General features: G+C 44.0%; 1 protein-coding gene across 1 annotated transcript in view; it reads right to left on the minus strand.

Moving 5' to 3' along the window:
• The window catches only part of LOC108790729 (SRC kinase signaling inhibitor 1-like), a 584,474-nt gene that overhangs the window by 155,637 nt on the left and 407,995 nt on the right, over positions 1 to 20,842 (minus strand). The gene's annotated exons all lie outside the window — the stretch shown is intronic.

Genomic DNA, 20,842 nt, shown 5'->3' on the forward strand with positions numbered 1-20,842 from the left:
CCAGCTTCCCGACCAATCAGGAAGCTGGGCGGTGAGTCATAACAAGGTGCCAGGCTTCCTGATTGGCCGGGAAGCTGGCTCCATGCTGGCTCCATGCTACCTCAGCACCATGTGACGAGGAAGCATAGAGCTGGCTTTTTGGCCAATCAGGAAGCCGGGGGGCGAGTAATGACTTGCCGCCCAGCTTCTTGATTGGCCAGCCTCCCGACCAATCAGGAAGCTAGGTGGCGAGCCATATGTAATGACGAGTCACCCGGATTCCTGATACCGGAAGTTCGGGATAGGCACTGGGAGCATTTGGGCGAGTACGAGTACTCGCCCAAATACTCAGTATCGGCACTGATACTAGTATCGGTATCAGTGCATCCCTAAATTCACATTTTTATAGCGTTTATATTTGAGAAGCCAGTGGATCACGATCTCCTTTCTTCCATTTTTGCTTCAGTGATGTAAGTTTATTTGATAGGGTAAATGGCAATTTAAAAAGTGGAGTAACAAAACCAAAAAAACAGAAATCAGCAAACATCCGCAAAATACTATGGAAATTAAGGAGTTAATAAACTACAATGGTAGCTTTCATTTATAAATAAGAGCAGAGCAAGACCCAATTTGTCAAACTGATAGCTCAGTAATGCAGATTACAGGGGGAAAATGCTGCTTTACCTGTGAAATCATCAGTGCTTTGAGACAGCAAGGTGCTGTGTTCTGTTTATTAGGAGATAATAGAGCTCCTGATACAGAGCAGGTGACTGTCACATTGACAGCACAACAATGTGCCACTGGTTACAATGGAAGAGTTGTGATGTCCCAGTGTAATCTGCAGGAATGCTCAGCCCTGAACAGTTGAGAACATACTTAAGTGATGCAGAGGCAGAAGCATATCCCACATCAGCAGGTGAGTAGATAAGGGGGGGTAGGGGTGTTCAAACCCGCCCCAGAGTGTCCTGGCAGTGGCGTAGCGAGGGGTGCCGAAGGGGGCACGTGCTCCCCGGCACCGTTGTTCAACACCGGTCTGAAGAACATCCAGAGACGGGCATGGAGCATGCCCGTCTAAAGGGGTACCGGGGATGTCCTGTTTGATAAAACATTGGTGATGGCTGGAGCAGTTCAATGTTTTTGACTGACGCCGATGTTTTATCAAACAGGACATCCCCGGCATCCCTTCAGACGTACATGTGCCTGCCTGGTCCTGGATGATCGGTACATGCCTCAGTGCGGGCTTTGCAGGAGGCAGGGTGTCCTTCCAGTGACCAGGATCAGAAGGCTGCACGGAGGCAGAGCTGGCAATCAGGTAGCAGGGGCTGGGGATGGCTTGTATTATCTGTGAGTATACTTCTGTTTTTAGTCCTAATTCCACTGTGTTGCAAAGTCCAGAGTCCAGTTCTTTCCCAAGTCCCGAGTCCAGTGCAACTCTAAGTCCCGAGTCCAGTGTGTTCCTAAGTCCCGAATCCAGTGCCTTCCTAAGTCCAGAGTCTGTACTAGAGGGCAGGCTCATAAAGAGAACCTGCCACCTCCGAATGCTATCACACAGGTGCTTGTTATCCCCTGTGTGATAGCAATAAAGTTAAGTGAAAAAATAATAAAAGAAATTAAAATGAAAAAAAATGATAAAAAGTTAAAAAAATAAAACGAAAACATTGTTAATAATAATAATCCGCAGAGCCCAACTTGAGACCCCACCAGGCCATCTCAGATCCCCACAGGCCACCTGAGACTCTGCAAAGCCCACCTGAAACTCAGCAGAACCCACCAGGCCACCTGAGACTCCGCACAGCCCACCTGAGTCCCCCACAGGCTACCTGAGAACACACAGCCCACCTGAAACTCTTCACAGTCCACCTGAGACCACCACAGCTCAACCTGAGACCCCACTTGAGACCTCCACAGCCCGCCTGAGACCCCCCACAGCCCACCTGAGACCCCCCACAGCCCACCTGAGATGCCCACAACCCACCTGAAACTCCCCACAGCCCACCCGAGACCCCCCACAGCCCACCTGAGACTCCCCACAGCCCATCTGAGACTCCCCACAGCCATCCTGAGACTCCCCACAGCCATTCTAGAGACTCTGCACAGCCCACCTGAGACTCTTTACAGCATTCCTGAGACTCCGCACAGCCATCCTGAAACTCCACACAGCCATCCTGAAACTCCACACAGCCATCCTGAGACCCTGCACAGCCCTCCTGAGACCCTGGAGACATCAAGCGACCACCCTGGAGCAACAGAGTATGTACCTTCATATTATTCTGCGTTGCTATATAATGTATTGCTGGGATTTGTAGTCCTCTATGGCTGGTGGTATTCTGCATTGCTGTATAATGTATTGCTATGTGGTGGGCCTCCATGGTGGATCAGTGTCTTTAGACCCGCTTTATTTGCTCCCTTCTTTTGGTGAATTGAAGGTGGATCAGGAGGGGAAAACATAGGCAAGGAAACAGTTGGTCTAGAGCATTGAACTATGGATTGATTTGTGGGGGGCGCTAATGAAAGACTTACACAAATAGAGCTTTCTTTTGGTGCTATTTGATCGCCGCTGGTTTTTATTAAAACATTATTTAATTTTTTTATATAAATAAAAAAAGACCAAAAATTGTGGGGAAATATTATATTTTCTACTTTTTGTTATACAAAATACCAAATAAAATCAAATTTCTTTCTAAAGTATGCCACAATTTATTCTGCTGAATGTTTTTGGTAAAAAAAATCCTAATAAGTGTATACTAAGTGGTTTGTGTGAATTGGTAGGTACCAAGACTTTTTAAAACTTGGTTTTTATCCATATGGTGTCAAACAACAAAATTGGTATTGCTCAGGGTAAAGGATTGCTTTAGGAATGATATGGCTGGTATATTTTTTTCAAACCTTGGTGTGTCTGCTAGATAAAGTCTTATCATTTGAGGAAGCTGAACACCCTTCAGGAAAAAAAAATATCTACGGCCCTGCACATCAGCTGCTCCCCTCACAGCACGGTATCTGAGAAGTGTGCTTTTTGTGCCTCTGCTTTGGCCTGGCACTCAATATTTTTCGTTATTTTTTAGAATACACACCTTTATCAGGGTGTGGAATCCTAATGTTTCTCTTTATCCTGCCAGGGGTGAGCAATCCTTTAACTGTACTTAACAGAACCAAACACAAAGGACAGAGCACCCCTTCCATGTAAAGAATCGTTTATTATATCAGAATACAAAAATCACATTATATTCAAAATTTCCAATACGGAAAGCTTGTACAGTGATAACAATAATGTCAAGAAAGGATCGCGTTTGCGGTACACACTATTAATATCGGAGGCTTGTGGTATACAGCATCCTTCTCTTAAGATCTGTGGTGGAACTGTATTTTGTAACGGAGACCCCCTGTGTGTCATAAGGTAAGTGAAAGTGACTGTTTTCTAGTCTGAGTTTTATGTTCTATGATTGGCCAATGATGAATTGTTAGGTCGCCAAAGTAACAACCATAGCCCTCTGATTGGCTGGTCTTCAAGTCTTACTTTGCATTAATTCACAGTTGGTTGTGGCTCTGAAGAAGGGGGTGTGCCTCAGAAACTCATCAGCCCGCAGCACACGCGACTGTTGCTGTCTGAAAGCTTGTGTATGAGACGGTGTCAGCGTGAGTTTAAATGAGACCGGGTAGACCGTGCATCTGAACATTGCGAGTATAGTGAGATATTTTTTATTCTCATATAATAAATAATTATTCACATGGAAGGGACGCTCTGTCCTTTGTGTTTGGTTATGTTTGAAGGATTCCCCGGTCTGTTTTTGAGGAGCAACATTTTCGTGTGAGGATCATTTTGCATTGTGAAGATCTTTGAGCTGTCATCAGCGCTGAGACAGTAGTTTATAGTGACTTAGTACTTAACAGAACTCACATAAGCGCCTTTTACTACAGCAGTAATGTGAGCCCAGGATACTTGACACACACCTACAGGGGGCAGGTTCAATGGCATCACAAAGGGGGTACAGCCCGCCCCCGGGTGACACCAAAATGACTGACAGTCATTTTGGTGTCCCCCCCCTCCGAAAACTTGACCGAGAGCCCGACAGTTTCGGGAGAGAGGAGGAGACCCGACGGCATATATTATGCCACTGGGTGACTGTCCCCTCCTCTCTCTGACAGCGTCCATCATCAAGATGGCTGCCGGCAGGTATTAATAAGATTGCCGGGTATGCGCAATTACGTCATCACGCACAACCATGGTGACGCATTGCGCATGCGCGCTGACGTCATGGATGGGTGCCACCCGGCAACCGCTCCGGGTAACAACCCGGCCTCGGGACGCCCCTGGGCAAGTTCTTGATGCCCTGGGCTCACAGAAAGTGGGTTGAATGATGTAAGACAGGGGTGCCCATTAGGTAGATCGTGATCTACCAGTAGCTCTCAAAGCTGATGCTGGTAGATCACGAAGGGTGTGAATGGCGGCCCCTTTATTCCATTTTGGTATATTTATTTAGCTGTGCACACATGATTACCTATTAGCCCGAGTCTGCTGAGCCAGGCTCCCTGACACCTTTCTGGTGGATACTGGTGGTTGAAGTGCTATGTATTACATCAAAGAATATTAGTTTATACAGCTTGTTGCAATGCACTGTTTGCAAAATACAGCAAGGTGAGCCAGGAGGAGAGACAGAGAGAGTGAGGAGAGACAGCCAGGAGAGAGAGCAAGGAGAGACAGCCAGGAAAGAGAGCGGGGAGAGACAGCCAGGAGAGAGAGAGCGAGCGTTTTCGTGGTAGATCTCATGTAGCTCCTCATTTCAAAAGTAGATCTTTTGAAATTGTGGCCACCCCTGATGTAAGACATCATTCAAACCAGAACACCAGAGGCAGTAAAAGGAGGGAGTGGTGAGTTTTCCAAGTATAGGGCTGGGAAGGAGTATTGCAGCGAAAGCTGCTTTTGTTTTAACCACTGTTTTATTTTTTTCTAAAGTGGGGTTGGACTTTAAAGTCCAACCCCTTTCATCTCACATACATTAAACAAACTTGTTTTTTATTTACTTACAAATAGAGTACATCCACTTCCTCGTCCACTTCTGGCACAAATGATGTAATGTACCAAAGCATCCTGGGAAGGTTACATCAGCAGAGCATTTCTGGGAAGTCTCATCTGTAATCTCATGATATCTCAGGGAAAGGCATTTTCCTCCCCGTGAGATGATGTGCATGGTCACATGTCCTAGTCATATGTGCCAGAGTCCCAGGAAGTAAAGGGAGAGCTAGTAACCTGCCCTTAGTTAACATGGCCACTGTCAGAAGAATAGGAAAGAAAAGAGAAATAAGGTATGCACAGAATACAAAGCCTGCAGTTATCTAGAAGTATCTGTTTGTAGATTGTCATTACTAAACATTTCAAAAGGTGTGTTTGTTGTTACTCTAAAGATATGGGTAAAGTTTATCTTTAAGCTCTACAGTGACAATTGTTCTAATATAGACAGGAGCTCTTTTGTGTGGTACATCACTGGAAACACAAAGGTGTAGCTCTGAAGAGACCATGCAGCACTGAACTGTGCATGTCTGTGCAATTGGTACATACCATTAGGGATGAGCCTTAACCTGAACTCAGGTCATTTGTGCAGTTCAAGAAAATGGCAAACTAATGCAGCCGTTCGCATCTATAGCAACTAATTACCCAAAAAATTACTTCCTGGTCTCTAAACTGTGGTCAGGTGGCTAAGAAAGGCCAGTCATGGGGGTTTTCCTAGTTTTAGCCCCCCTCCCTATTAAAGGGACCCTGCAGGCTTTTGTCTGTGCATGCTGGAGGAGACATGAAGAAGCCAAGCTTGAGTAGAGGTATTTTCATTCATCCAGGTCATGGTATATCTGTAAAAAAATAAGTCAAGGCAACTGGACTTGCTGTATTTTTCTTGAAGACGTTTCATTGGACATCCAACCAGCTTTCTCAATTCAGAATGACTTGTACAAAAATTATTTTGGAATAAATATGGTGAATGTTGCTAGCTACTAATATGTTAGTCGCAACCACGTTTTGATTGCATTTGCATAAGTGGTGTTATTAACCTGCCCAGAGAGAGGTGTTAAAACAGACTTGTATATGGCAGACAATAGATGTCTCACCTCCCCGAATTCTCACCGGCATCTGTAATCGGAGAGTGACACTGAATGCAGGAAATTATGTGATATACATCACTTCCTGCATTCGGGGACCAAGAAGAGATCAAAAGGAGATCATGTACTGACATCCCTTTGATCCCCACTGACAGCGTTGCCGTGCGGCGGCAACGAGGACCGCGGTGACGGAGGTGGGGGGACCTGACAGTTTCCCCACTTGTGTGCTCACTGGACACCGTGCACGAGCAGGGGGAGGGGCAGGAACGGCCAAGGACGGGAGGTGGTTAAAGAGCGGCTAGCTTTCTTTGCGGACGATTTGATATTGTTTTTGGCAGATGCGGTACCTGCCTTGCAGGAGGTTCTGTGGATTTTTAACAGATTTGCATTTTTTTGGGACTACATGTAAACTGGACCAAATTCCATATACTGCCACTGGATTCGGGTACAGTTAGTATGGCAGATAGAAACACCTACTATTGTCACTGATTGGGACAGTGAACTTGTTGAAAATGAAAATCCTTCCTGTTTTCTTATATTTCCTTCGTAACTCTGCAGTCTTGGTACCTGTCACTTTTTTTTGGAAAAGTGAACAAATTATTTACATATACTCTGTGGGGATCACAGATGCCCAGACTGCATGACGGAATAAATGTCAGTCAAAGTACGGCAGCGCTGAATACTGAAAAATGGCCTGGATGGGAAGGGGGTTTAACACCGTGGATGTCAACTGGTTAAAACTAGTACCCTTCAGGCGCCAAGGACAAGAGTGGTATTGGCAAGTATTACTTAGCCGGTCAAAGGTGGTGGCGCATAAGTGGCTTTTGGGGGATGATAGTGATTCTGTGCTGATATTGGAAGCGGCTAGTTTAGGCTTGTATGAGGCTGTATCCTCCCTTCTGTATCGAGGTTGTGGGGCTCCCTATGACTATACAATTTCTATGTCTGCTACCTTGAATGCCTGGGTGCATATTTGCTCTATTTTGTTTTCGAGCCAAGCCACCTATTCACCTCGCACCCCTTTATGAAGGAATCCTAATATTTTACTTTTCCCTGTTATTCTGGATTATCATGTCTTGACACAGAGGGGGGTAAAAAGGTTAGAGGACATAGTACATAGTACTATGCTGAGTTTTGATGAAAATGGAAATCTGGTTTAACAAATTCGTATTATTTTCCGTTACCTGCAGATCCGCCATGCTTTTCAGGCTCAATTTTCAGGGGTGCCTAGTGCTTTTCGAGTTTCTCTCTTTGAATGATTGCGGAGGAAGCAGGGTTTAAATAAACCTTTGTCTTCGGTTTACAGTGTTTTGTTTCCTGATGCCCTGAACTTCTTAAGCAAATGTAGAAATAAGTGGCTCCTAGATTCCAGAGCATGATGAGGATGACTGGATGGATGCGTGGAACTATCCTTTCTCTCATTTAATCTCTACCAGGGATAGATTAATTCAATACAAAATATTACATAGGACATAATACACCCCTGCAAGGTTTGCCAGGATGTTCCAAGACAAATCTTCTACTTGTTGGAGAAGCCCGATCTTCTCTGCTGACTTTATACATACAGTATCTTTTGGGACTGTCCTCATATTAAGTGGTTTTGGGCAGAGGTTACCGAGTTCATATCTCATGTGCACAGCGGTAATGAAGGTGACAAGAACTTGCAGAGCGGTAATGAAGGTAACCAGAAAGTGCAGCGCAATAATGAAGGTAACAAGAAAGTGCAGAGCAAGAATGGTAAGATGAAGGTTTTGAAAAAAAAATAGCCCTTGAATTGAAGAAGGAAATTGTAGAAAAGCATGAGCGTGGTATTCGTGTGACTGATCTGGCCTTGGAGTACAAGATGGCAAAGTCGACAATCTCAACTATTTTGAAGAATAAAGATGCCATCAAAGGAGCTGATGTGGCAAAAGGAGTAACGATGTTAAACAAGCAGAGGACACAAGTACTGGAAGGGGTGGAAAAACTTTTGTTAGTGTAGTTGAATGAGAAACAGCTGGCAGGTGATAGTGTTAGTGAAGCTATGATCAGTGAAAAAGCCAGGAAATTGCACAGTGATTTACTCCAAAAAAAACCCCCTCTACAAGTGCAACAATTTATGAATTTAAAGCCAGTAGAGGGTAGTTTGATAAATTCCGCAAGAGAAGTGGCATCCAGTGTGATGAGACATGGTGAGGCTTCCAGTTCTGACAATGCCGCTGCAGAAGCCTACAAGAAAGACTTCGTGGAATTCATGAAGGCAGAAGGGTACGTCACTCAACAAGTGTTCAACTGCGATGAAACAGGGCTCTTTTGGAAGAAGATGCTGAACAGAATCTATATCACGCAGGAGGAAAAGGCACTGCTGGGGCTCAAGCCCATGAAGGACAGATTGACCCTTTTGCTGTGTGCGAACGCAAGCACCGCTCTGAAGATTAAGCCACTAGTGGTGTAACATTCCCAGACCCCTTGTGCATTCAAGGAACAGAATGTGAACAAGGCCAGACTGCCTGTCATGTGGAGGGCCAATGCAAAAGCTTGGGTCACAAGGCAATTGTTCATGGAATGGCTGCAAGAGGTGTTCGCACCCAACGTTAAGAAATATCTTTCCGACAACCAACTGCCTGAAAGGTGCCTTCTTTTGATGGACAATGCTCCGGCACACCCTCCAGCCTTGGTGGATGATATGGACGCTGAGTATGACTTCAGAAAGGCCAAGTTCCTTCCCCCAAACATGACACCTCTTCTGCAGCCCATGGACCAGCAAGTGATCTGCAACTTCAAGAAGCTGTACCCAAAGGCGCTCTTCACCAGGTGTTTTAATGTCACTGAAGAGACATCCTTAACTCTGAAAAAGTTCTGGTGGAAACATTTCAATGCCCTCCACTGCATCAACCTCCTTGACAAAGCCTGGGAAGATGCCACGTACTGGACCTTAAAGTCAGCCTGAAGGAAACTGTGGCCAGAATGTGTCACTGAACGTGACATTGAAGAGTCTGATGCACAGGTAGTGGAGGAGATTGTGTCCATGGGCAAGAGTATGGGTCTGGACGTTGATGGTGCAGACATGGAGGAGCTTTTTGAGGACCATAAGGAGGAGCTGACGATGGAAGAACTTGCTGAACTCCAGAGTGAGCAGCAGGAGGTGCTTGTTGAGGAGCATTCCACTGAGAAAGAGGAAGACAGGGAGGAGGTTAGCAGTGATGCGATAAAATTAATTATGGAAAAATGGAATGAGTGCCAGGATTTCTTTGAGAAGCACCAGCTCAACATAACTGTAATGAACAGAGTGTTGAATCTGATGAACGATAACGTGGTCTCTCCTTTCCGGAGGGTTATGCAGCGCAGGAAAAAGCAAGTGACATTAGACAGATTTTTTGCCAAAATTGACCCTGCAGCTAAGAGACAAAGAAGAGAGGAAACCCCTGAAGGAGATCTCCCCGATGTCCTTATGGAGGGGGACTCTCCCTCCAAACAATAACCTCCTCCCTACCGACCTTCCTGTCCTCCATGCCAGAAGTCGCCCCAAGAAGGGTTAGCGTTCACTCTCTTCATACTGTACTGTACTTTGTTTCATATTTTTGTGGTTCAAATTTTTTTTTTAGATATGGTTCAGAATGGATTAACCTTATTTACATTGAACCTTATGGGAAAATTTGATTCTGTTCGCGACCCAAATCGGTTTGCGACCACGTTGGTAGGGGTCAGAATGGATTAACCTTATTTACATTGAACCTCATGGGGAAATTTGATTCGGTTCTCGATCAATTCGGTTTGCAACCAGAATCGTGGAACCAATTAAGTTTGTGAACCGAGGTACCACTGTATTTTGACCTACACTTAAGTCTGCACAATATTTCTGGCTATTTTCCTTGAAATATATATATTTTCAATTCAATACTGGATACATACTTTTTATTTGATGGATTTAGTAATAAATACAAATGGCTACACTTAAATAGTCTTAGTATATTCCACGTTGCAACTTAAATTTCTGCATAGGGTCTACTATACCCCCCTCGGACTGGTCTCCATTTACTCGACTGTGATTCTTATTGCCATAGATGTAGAACGGAGATGGGATCCTTTGTGCATGTGGTCTGGTCATATCCTGTGCTCCAGCTATACTGGCAGTCAGTGGTGCAGACCATTAATTGTGTAAAGGGTTTACAAATAGAGACTGGCCCCTTAATTCTGCCATTGGGTTTCACTGATCGTATTAATGCTACTCGAGCTCAGAAACCTATGTTTAATGTTGCTTTCTATGCTAGAAGGATGATTCTTCTCAAGGGGAAGCTTGACACCCCACCTATGGTCAATCTTTGGTTGCAGGCTGTCAACGGGGTCCTGCCATTATACAAGTTGACCTATATGAGCTGCAACTGTGCAAAGAAATTTGATAGTGTGTGGGCTGACTGGGTGGAGGCACAGGGACTCACAATGGAGGACTTGTGGGATGGGGGGGGTCTCCCCCTGATTCACATACTAATGTTCTGTACAGAGACTTTTATTAGCTAAAACTTGTTGGCTTTGTGGTTTAATATATTTTTTTTATTCACATAACACATATATTTCACATATTCATAGAAGAAATATAAAACGTCATTATTACAATAAATACAGGCAGTACCATGCTGATTGACAGCAGGCAGTGGGCAGGTGCAATAGCCAGCTTGCTATTGGCTATTGCATTTTAAAATATCCAATAGCAGGCTGGTTATTGCTCCCAGCCTGCAGATGAAGAGTAGGCAGGGGGGCGGGGCAGAGGAGCCGCGGCCGGACGGGGGCGTGGAGGATCAGGAACGGGGAACAGAAGCCGACGGACCGGACTGGGGGAAGAGGAGGCAGGGATAGCAGCCGAGGTACGGGGGGCAGCGGCGCAATGCAACGGTCTGTGTGCCTGCTGCCTCCGCCAACACAGGCGTGGAGAGCAGCAGGGATTTGAAGGGACACAGGCAGCTGCAGCCACAGTTCTCCTAAATGTACAGGCAGCTGCCGGTACATTTAGGAGAACTGTGGACCCTGGTTCGTAAGTACGGATTGTCCGTAAGTCGGACGTCCGTAACCCAGGGACTGCCTGTATATTCATATAATTATTTCACATCTCTATTTATACATATATCTTTATTCTTCTCATTGTTCCTTTATTCCATACACACGTTTAGCAATCTACCTCTTACACTTATTTAATAGATTCTATAACCTTATCATCTATATCCCATTACTTCCTCTCTCCTCTTACATACTTTTACCACTTCCCACATCCTCACCTAGGGGAGAGTAATCTTAATTCTTTAAACCCATATGTGTCTATGTGAGTATCTTTGTGCAAAATCTCTTCTTTCTACATTATCCTTTAAATCAAACCATGTCCTTGGACCAACAATTACAACCATATCCCTTTCTTGTGTACGGTCCCCCCCCTCCTCTTTTGTGTTCATATTCCTTTTTATATCAATACAATCTTATATCTAAAACATACTGTGTTCATTCATTATTAAACAAGTTTTATATGCTTCCCACCTTTCCCGTGTATTATCATATTTATCCTTCCTATCCACATCTCTTGCCCTTAGTTCTTCCATATACCTCATCTCCATTATATTCCCCCAACTCTCTAAAGTAGGTGGTTGTACAGATTTCAAACATCGGGATATGCTAACTCTGGCTGCCGCCAAAACAAATCTTAAGATATCTTTCCTTATATTTTGAATAGACATGGGAATCAGTGATAATAATGCTACTAAGGGACCACCCTCTACATATGATGACTTCATAGAGCGATAAACCTCAAACACTGCTTCCCAAAACGGTTGTATTTTTTTCTTGATAAAAAGAGGAGACAACAGATGTATGTGTCATAGTAAATATCCTTCCCCATTCTTTCTCTGTTAATTCTCTCCCCATATTGTGTTCCCATACTTTGTATGCCCTTTAGCCTCTTCCCTCATCAGGCCATATACTACCAATAAAGAGTGTTCAATAGGTGATCTTAGCACACATAATTTTTCAAACGGAGTCAATGACCTGTTTAGGGCAGATGTGCCCATTAGGTCGATCGCGATCTGTCCTCCCGCCGTGGGGCTTCTCCAAGGAGAGAGAGAGATGCTCGGCCAGGATCTGACAGCCGGCGGCTCTCTCTCTCCTCGCCGCTCGACCATGCTGCTGTGCCAGTGGCTCCCTCCCACACGGCTGAAGTGCTTCTTTCACTTCTCCTCAGATCCCCCGATGCCTGCATTCCGGTCCAGTGCGATCTGCAAAAATAGTGCTTGCAGCATTTTTGCAGATCGCACTTGACCAGAACACAGGCACTAATGTGCCTGCGTTCTGGGTACGGGCAATCGCACTGTGGGTGAGGGGCGTGGCTGCGGGCCCAATTACTTCAATGCACAGCCATGCCCTCTCCCGCCCTTCAATACAGGTGTTTTTTCGTTGGTAGATCGCATTGAGCTCGTCATTTGAAAAGTAGATCTCCGGATGAAAAGTTGTTGGCACCTCTGGTTTAGGGTATTATGGGTCCTAAGATATCTTATACAATTCAATAACTGCATAGCCTCTAGCCATGTTTTCCCATTAGTCTGTCTCTCTGGTCTTAGCTCTGTTTTCATATAATCTTTTCCTGCCTCTAAAACCTGCCAAACTTGTAGAGGAAATGCATTCTCAATATTTAGGAAAGAAATACATTGCATACCTGGTGGAAACTGCGGGTTTCCTACAATAGGGGTTAATGGCCCAGGTCTTGAGGATAAATTATACTTAATGAAAGACCTATCCCATACTCTTAATACTGGGATTACTTAAAATGGCAAAGTAGACCCATGTAGTCTATATTTAATTGGTAACCATGGGATATTTATCAGAGGAACTGGGGAAACATCTTCTAACTTAACCCCCACCTTATTTTGACTATTATGTATCCAATATAATAACCTAGATAATATAACCGCTTTATGAAACAGGGCAAAATCCGGTATTCCTAATCCTCCTCTTTTCTTTGGTCTCGTTAATACTCTTGCATTAATTCGTGAAGTTTTACTTCCCCACATGAATTTCATTGCAGCTGTCTTAAAAAAAGAACCTGCCAATAAAATTGGCACTGTCTGATAGCCTAAACAATGCCATGTGGAGAAATAAGTAAAGATCTTTTCTGATCACTCACGCAAATTAATGGCATATACATTATATGCCATTAATTTGCGTGAGTGATCAGAAAAGATCTTTACTTATTGGTTAAATCCTTAGGCACATTAATACCCAAATATGAAATATATTTGGGCTGCCATTTAAATGGAAAGGTTTCTTTGATACTAGATTGTGCATTATCTGTTAATTATATATTTAAAAATTCTGATTTCGATAGATTTATATGAAAATTACTTAAATCCTCATATCTCTCAAGTTCTTTAAGTATATTAGGTATTGATACTAATGGAGAAGTTATAAATAAAAGCAAATCATCCGCAAATAACGCCAATTTATGCTGTTGTGTTCGAGAGGTCATACCCTTAATCGAAGGTGAAAGTGGGCATCCCTGACGAGTACCATTATATATAGGAAAAGGATCAGACAAGGCCCCATTTACCTGTACCCTAGCCGTAGGATGTATATATAATGCCATCACATTAGATAGGAATCATTCTCCCAGTGCCAACTGCAGAAGAGACTCTCTAAGAAAATGCCAATTTACTCTGTCAAATGCCTTCTCGGAATCGACTGACAGAAGGCATAGGGGTTTGTTTTCCTTCTGGGCAATTGCTATCAAGTTAATAACCCAGGTAGTGCTATCTCTGGCTTCCCGCCCCTGGAAAAAAACCATTTGATCTGAGTGTATAATCTTAGGCAAAACCTTTTTTAATCTAGACGCCAACACTTTTGCACATAATTTAACGTCGATATTAATAAGGTCCACATTCTGATAAATCTTTCCCTGGTTTTGGGAGCACTGAGATATGGGCCTCTGATGTCTAAAGGGTAAAGGGGCAAATCTCTGTGATAGAATTACATACCTTAGTAAAAAAAAAGGTCTTAATTGTTCCTCAAATTGCTTATAAAAACAAGCCATAAATCCATTGGGCCTTGTTAACCCGGAGAGAAGATATTGCCTTCTTTATTTCCCCTTCTGAGAGTATTAGGTTACATTTTTCTCCATCCTCCATAGTAACTTTAGGCATACCTGTTTTGTTTACAAATTCTCTGATTTTGCCCTTAAAACTATCATGAGGCATATCTGCATATTTACCTCGTATTGAATATCCTTATATTCAAGCATAGAACTAATATAAAAGCATAAAACTTTCTAAAGGTTTCCAATACGGAGGACGGTGAATGTTTAAAAGACCCGCATCTATCTTTAATTCGTGCTATATAAGTAGTGGGAGTCCTTGGATGGATCTTCCTAGCTAACAATCTTACACATGTATTTCCTTCCTCATAATGATGTTTCTTATTATTATCCCTAGCTATTAATCTTTGTTGATCTAGAATACTGCGAATGTCTCTTCTCACCTCTTTTAATTGGGTGGAAAAATCTATTGTTGCATTCACTTTATTCACAACCTCCAAATCATGTAGTTGTTGAATCCATATCTGGTCTATGCGACTATATGACTTATGTACCGTGGAATAATATGTAAAATCCTTCCATAGGATGTAATATATGCTAACCATCCACTAATTTCATTCTATCCATTCTAGATCGAAGTCTATTTATAGCATCTCCTGACAGAGAGGGCTTACCAGTTGTATTTCTTCCGGTCTCTCTACATACATACAATTACTATATTCGTGTATACAGGACATCTACCTTGATGTCCCGCATCAACTATACAAGATAGCCCTAAAAATAAAGGCTATATTGGGGTTGCAAATGCCAAATAGTTGACCGCCTAGGACTGCCGCAAGCCTAGCCATTTAATTACATACCTTTCTAAGGCCTTGTCATAATTACTTATAACTTTCTTAATTACGTATACTTTCTTATTTCTTACATAATTTCTTTCTTTCCCACCTTATCATATACCATACCAAAATGAAAAGAAAAAATAAATAAATAATATTTTTTTTTTTTAAACTGAGAAAAAAAGAAAAGAAAAACAATTTAACTACCTCCCGGTCTCTATATCTGAGCGGGCGTCTTTAGAAACAGGCAGCGATGCCTGTTAACATACAAGCCATGCGCCAGCTATAGAGCCGGCGCATGGCTTGTATGAGCTGCTGGCCCGTCTTTAACGCAGGGCAAAGAGGGCACTTGCCCCGGGCCCAATCAAGGTTGTGGGGCCCAGAGCATCTGCTCCTTGAGCCCGCTGCCCGCAGAAAATTGCCGATCGGATTGCATAGAATTATACTTTATGGCAGCGGCCGCATACGGCAATGCCATAACGTATTGTGCTATGCGATCTGCATGATCGCATCCTAAAGTTAGCTCCTCCACCGGCCCCCGCATAGCGTGACATGTCACAGGGCACGGGCTTCACTGGAGGACGTGAGGCTGTGCGCACGGGTGCCTCACTCAGGACATCCGGAAAGAGGCAGACTGGCACGAGGCGAGGACTGAGACAGGTGAGAAAATAAAAAAGGAGATATACAATTTGTATATCTCCCTGAAAAGCTCACTCCATTTATGTTCTGTCCTTCATATATATATATATATATATGAATAACATGATGGGGCCTACTAATAGGAATGACAGAATGGAATGCCCATAGACTTTGACAGGGGAAGAGAATGCCCATAGACTATAATGAAGCCAAACGGAATGCCCATAGAGTATAATGGGAAGCATAGTATCAGATATTTTGTAGGCAAATCTGAAAAAGATATCAACTTATCCTTTACCACAGATCTTCCCCGTGTATAGTAACATCTTTTACAATTGAAATAACTTTGGATTTTTCCTGTTTTCTATGGAATGACAAGGGTGAATTACACCAAGAATGCTCATAGAGTATAATGGGAAGAAAGATGGCCTTGGAGTCGAGAACCATATGACACATCAAATAAATCTTTAGCAGGCATACTCTCCAAGCACATTAGCAACGTTCTAAATTGAGATTAGGTGGGATTATTATTATTTTCTATGGAATGACAAGTGTGAATGACACCAATTATAGTCTATGGGCATTCTAGGTGATAACATTCTTCAATTATTGAATGAAAAGCAAAGGCAGTCAATCAGAAAGCATGTTCTGTTCTGACTACAGATTTTAGCTAACTCCTCCTGGTTAAGTGTCGTGCCATCGGGTGGTCGCGCATTTGCAGTAATGCAAATTGGAGAGCTTGATAGTGTTATTGGGTGGCCGCGCAGGCACACTGAGGGGAATTGGACAACTTGATAAGACTATTGTGTGGGCGCGCAAGCACAGTATGTAGAATTGGAGAACTTGATGAGGCTTGTGAAGCCACGCAGGCACAGTGAAGAGCATTGGAGAACTCAATGATTATGGAAATGCCAGGCGTGACGCACTAGAGTTAACTCATCCAAATCTCCTACTGGCAAGTCACTGGACGTGATATCATTGGAGATTTTGATGAATTAGCTCTTATGACAGAACAGTGAGTGCCCACAGCAAAGATGGCGACCGCGCCTTCCGTGCGCAGCCTGCAAACCATGGCCTAAAGCAGTGGCTGTCTGCCACAGAGCAGACACCAACAGGAAATGCAGCCACGGTGCAAAGGGCTAGGCACCGCAGTCCGCATGACAGAGACCCCCTCCATCTTCAGGCCATATCCCGCCCAAAGCCTAGGAGCCGCCACAGCCATGCACTGTAGTGAAAGTCTGCAGGGTCACGGCAGCGGTGCGGCCCCAGAGAGGATGTGGTCGTGGTGCCGAGCACCGGCCCAGGGGATCCCTGCAATAGTCCCCCTCTGTCACAGAATGTAATGTGGGCAGCAACAGATAGGGCATCAGTCAGCTCCCACTTACCACCACAGAAAGGATGTCCGGACTCCCAGCTCCACATACTCACCCAGATGGGGGAACAGCAGCCAGTCCAGCTGTGCAGAATCACCATTAGCAACCACACAGTCGATCTCAGGTAGGAGTCGACAAAGTCACATAGGGGGATGTGGCTCGCCACCAGCCATAGCCTGGGCGCCACTAGACTGTGTGCGGTGCTGTGACTGGATAGCCAAGATCCCCAGCCATATGCACCACACTGGGATACACTCACAGGCCACTCTGAAGATCCAGAATAGTCGCAGATGAGTTTGCCATGGCTGGTTAGAGAAGACTACAAGGATCTATAGAACATCCAGCATGTCGCCTAGCCAGCACTTGCTTGAAGAGTCACTAAAATACAAAAGAAAAAAAAAGGAAAAGAATCCCAGGAAAGATTCTAGGCCCTCTGTCACATACCTGGACAGGGACCAGTAGAAGAGTAGGCCTCTCTTGTGTCTCGCGTCCTGCACCCCCTGGAGGTGGAGACAGATTGCGGTAGGACAGTGAGAAGCACGAGTGCCAATAGGGAGACCGGGCACCGTGCTGGAGATGTCCAGAAGCAGAGTAGTGAACGTGGCCCGAGGTCAAACCGACCAGGCATTGTAGTAGCAGAATCGTGAGGCAGGAGCATGGTCGAGGAAGCCAAGGTCAGAACTAGCCGGGCAGCAAGGTACAAAAACGACAGGCAAGGGGAAGTCCAAAAAATAGGCCGAGGCCAAAGGGCAGGCAGAGTTAAACAATCCGGGTTAAAGCAAAGGGCAACAGGCAATGCACAGGTAAACAGGTTTCCGGGTACAAGCTGAAGACCATCAGCACTGAAGAAAAAAGCAGGCTTGCTTATATAGGGCATCTTTGCCTTACATCCTCACTCCTGACACTAGGCAAAAAACTGGAGGCTGAAAAGCAGGTGGGGGGTTTAGCCACCAGGTAAGGTTGTTTTTTTGTTTTGTGCCTAGTGTCCTTCTCGTTTAGGTTTAGACCCCGTTCACATTGAGCGATTTATCGCGCGGTAATTCCCGCGTTATCGCGGTAAATTACCGCGCGATATCGCGCTCCAATGCAATCCAATGGGGCAAAGGGTCCTGCTGTCGCGGGTCGTGTGTCGCTACAGCAGGACCCTTTTTGGAGCGGATTTAGCCGCGATTCAAGCTTGCTCAATGCAAGCTTGAACGCGACATCGCGCGGCAAATCTCTCGATGTCGCGCAATATGCAAATCGCGCGACAAACGCGCAATTTGCATATCGCGCAGTGGGAACGGGGCCTTAAACTCCTGCAGTCAAGTGGGTTTGACACATAACATACCAAGGATCTTCGCCTTTGATATACAATAGAAATATACAATAGAAATGAGCTGTATCCACTGCGCTATTCAACATGAGGTGAGGAGGCCATCTATTAGATGCAAAAAAACAAAAAGACACATTTTCTAGGTATAAAATAGGTAATCGTATTAAGGTGTATGCCACCTCCAGAAACACTGCCCTTTCTTGACTATTTCCAATTTAATTGATGCTGGGAAATATAGCTATCACTATGAGGGTTAGTCACAAAGCTGCCGAAGGCAGCCAAGTGAAAAAACCTACCCGAAGTGAAGTGAGCCTAACGGTGTTCGGCTATTCACTTCAGGCTTGTACAGCTGATTTCAGCCGTACATCAGCTTGCTTCAGCTGGCTTTGGTTCAGCCGAACATGCTCAGCATGTTCGACTGAGCCGAAGTAAAGAACATGTTCGACTCAGGCGATCCAACATCTGTCTAGCAGTGACAGCTAGCTCCATCCAACTGTTTCCTATTGCCCGAGACCTGCTAGAGTCTTCTAGCAGGTCCTGGCCAATGAATAGCAACTGGGCGTTCCGGCCGGCTCTGCCCTGTTGTCATTGTTTAATAACAGTTAACAGGTAACCTGGGGACTCTGATCTGTCATTGCAACTGGGTAGAGCCAGCCGTGAGTTGCGAGGGTTTTGGCCGGCCGATGGCTGGCCGTTCGCCCAGCTTCGGGTGTCACTTCGGCTCAGTCTGTGCCTTTGTCTCGGCCAGTTTCAGGAGCTGTACGGGCTATAGTGAATAGCCCATACAGCAGCCCTTCGTTTCTACAGAACTGAAGGGCTCTGGTGGCCAAGCTAGCTGAAGGATCAGTTGGAGCTATGGCTAATCCTTTGGCTAGCTTTGTGAATAACCTTCTATATATTTCTGGTGCTGTGAAAGGAGAGCTTTGGCTTTCCTACACATAAGCCATATTATCTGCTCTTCTCTCCCCTTGCCTATTCACAAAATGTTTTGAATTTGAGGATGGTTGGTTTTGTAAATGGACAAGGGGACAGAAGGGGCAAAAAAACAACAGGACAGTTTCTTCTGTCGCTGTGCCACAAGTATAACAAATTAAATGCTTCCCAGCATCAATGAAAGTGTAAACAGGCAAGAAAGAACACTGATCCAAGAGGTAGCATATACCTGATTAGAGTTAACTCTTTGTTATCCAGCAGATTTTAAAAATATATATATATTTACAATACTTGCATTTACAAATAAATTTACAAATACATGTATAAATAATATATTTTAATGAATACTGTATAACTGTATTAATTTGTGTACTTTTAAAAAGTATCTACCTAGGATTTAGATTAAAGCATCATGACAACATTCTGTTTTCACTGCTCCACAATTCTAGCACCCTTTTTTATTTTCTGACATCCATCCTAAACTTGCACTTGGACACATTCTTATCCATTAAAATATACAACATAAAAATTTTAGGGGAATTACAATCAGTCTGTTATGATCTCTTGATTGTTGATCAAAAATGTGGTTGTATGAAGCATACACGTGACCACCAGATTGTATACAACTGCTATGCCTACTCAAAAACTAGTAGTTCAGTGCTGGTGGTGTCAGCGAGCTGAATGAGCACTGGTGGCCAGAGACTGCTACCAGACTCTCCAATAGATATATGGAAGGGTCTAGAGCAGGGGTAGGCAACCTTGGCTCTCCAGCTGTGCTGAAACTACAAATCCCATAAGGCATTGCAAGCCACAGAAAACAAAAGGGAACAGAGCGCCACCTCCGTGTGTAAAATTGTTCATTACAATAAATAAAACAAGGGATAAAAGTACTCACAAACAAAGGTTTTCATCAGGCTTTAACAACAAACGAGAGGCTGCACTGTCTGTTCACCCAACATGGTATCGCCCCGACTATGTAACACGGTAGCCTCCGGTCACATCATTGTTCACCGACCGCAGTCAGCCAAGATTGACACGTTTCAGGGGGAAGCCCCCTTCATCAGAATCATAGCTTGCTTTCCCTGAGAGTGGGGTATACGACTGGAAACCGACCAATCAGAGAAAAAAATCTCCATTATGACTAGTCTTGGAGTGATTGGCTCTACTGCAGCATTACAAGGGATTTGCTTTTATACGGCCGTATTTGCCGCCCAATGATCACACAGTCTCTGGCTAATTAATGAATCAGCCTGACATTCAATTCCTGTGGAGATTTCAAATGCATGGGGTGATCTTATATTATGAGCTAAGCAGTACTTCAAACTTAGCACTGCTTATTACTCGGCAATCTGTATCCAATCTACCCACATCTCTCAAGAAAAATGGAATAAGACGTGAACAATATAGTTAATAATACATGTTACATTGGTGATTGCACCGTCATAGATTAATTGAAAATAAAAAATTGAAGATAAAAATAATTTATATATAAATTGTAACAAAAACTTTTTAAGACCAATAAAATGTCCCTAAATAAGGCTGGCCAATACAACATGTGATAGCCTATTAGGGAGGCCTTTTGGACATAAAAAACAGAAATTATCATGTTACTACTGAAATAATATAGTTAATGAATGCA

Source organism: Nanorana parkeri, unplaced genomic scaffold, assembly GCF_000935625.1.
Source record: "Nanorana parkeri isolate BGI_ZX_2015 unplaced genomic scaffold, ASM93562v1 scaffold497, whole genome shotgun sequence".
Lineage (NCBI taxonomy): Eukaryota > Metazoa > Chordata > Amphibia > Anura > Dicroglossidae > Nanorana > Nanorana parkeri.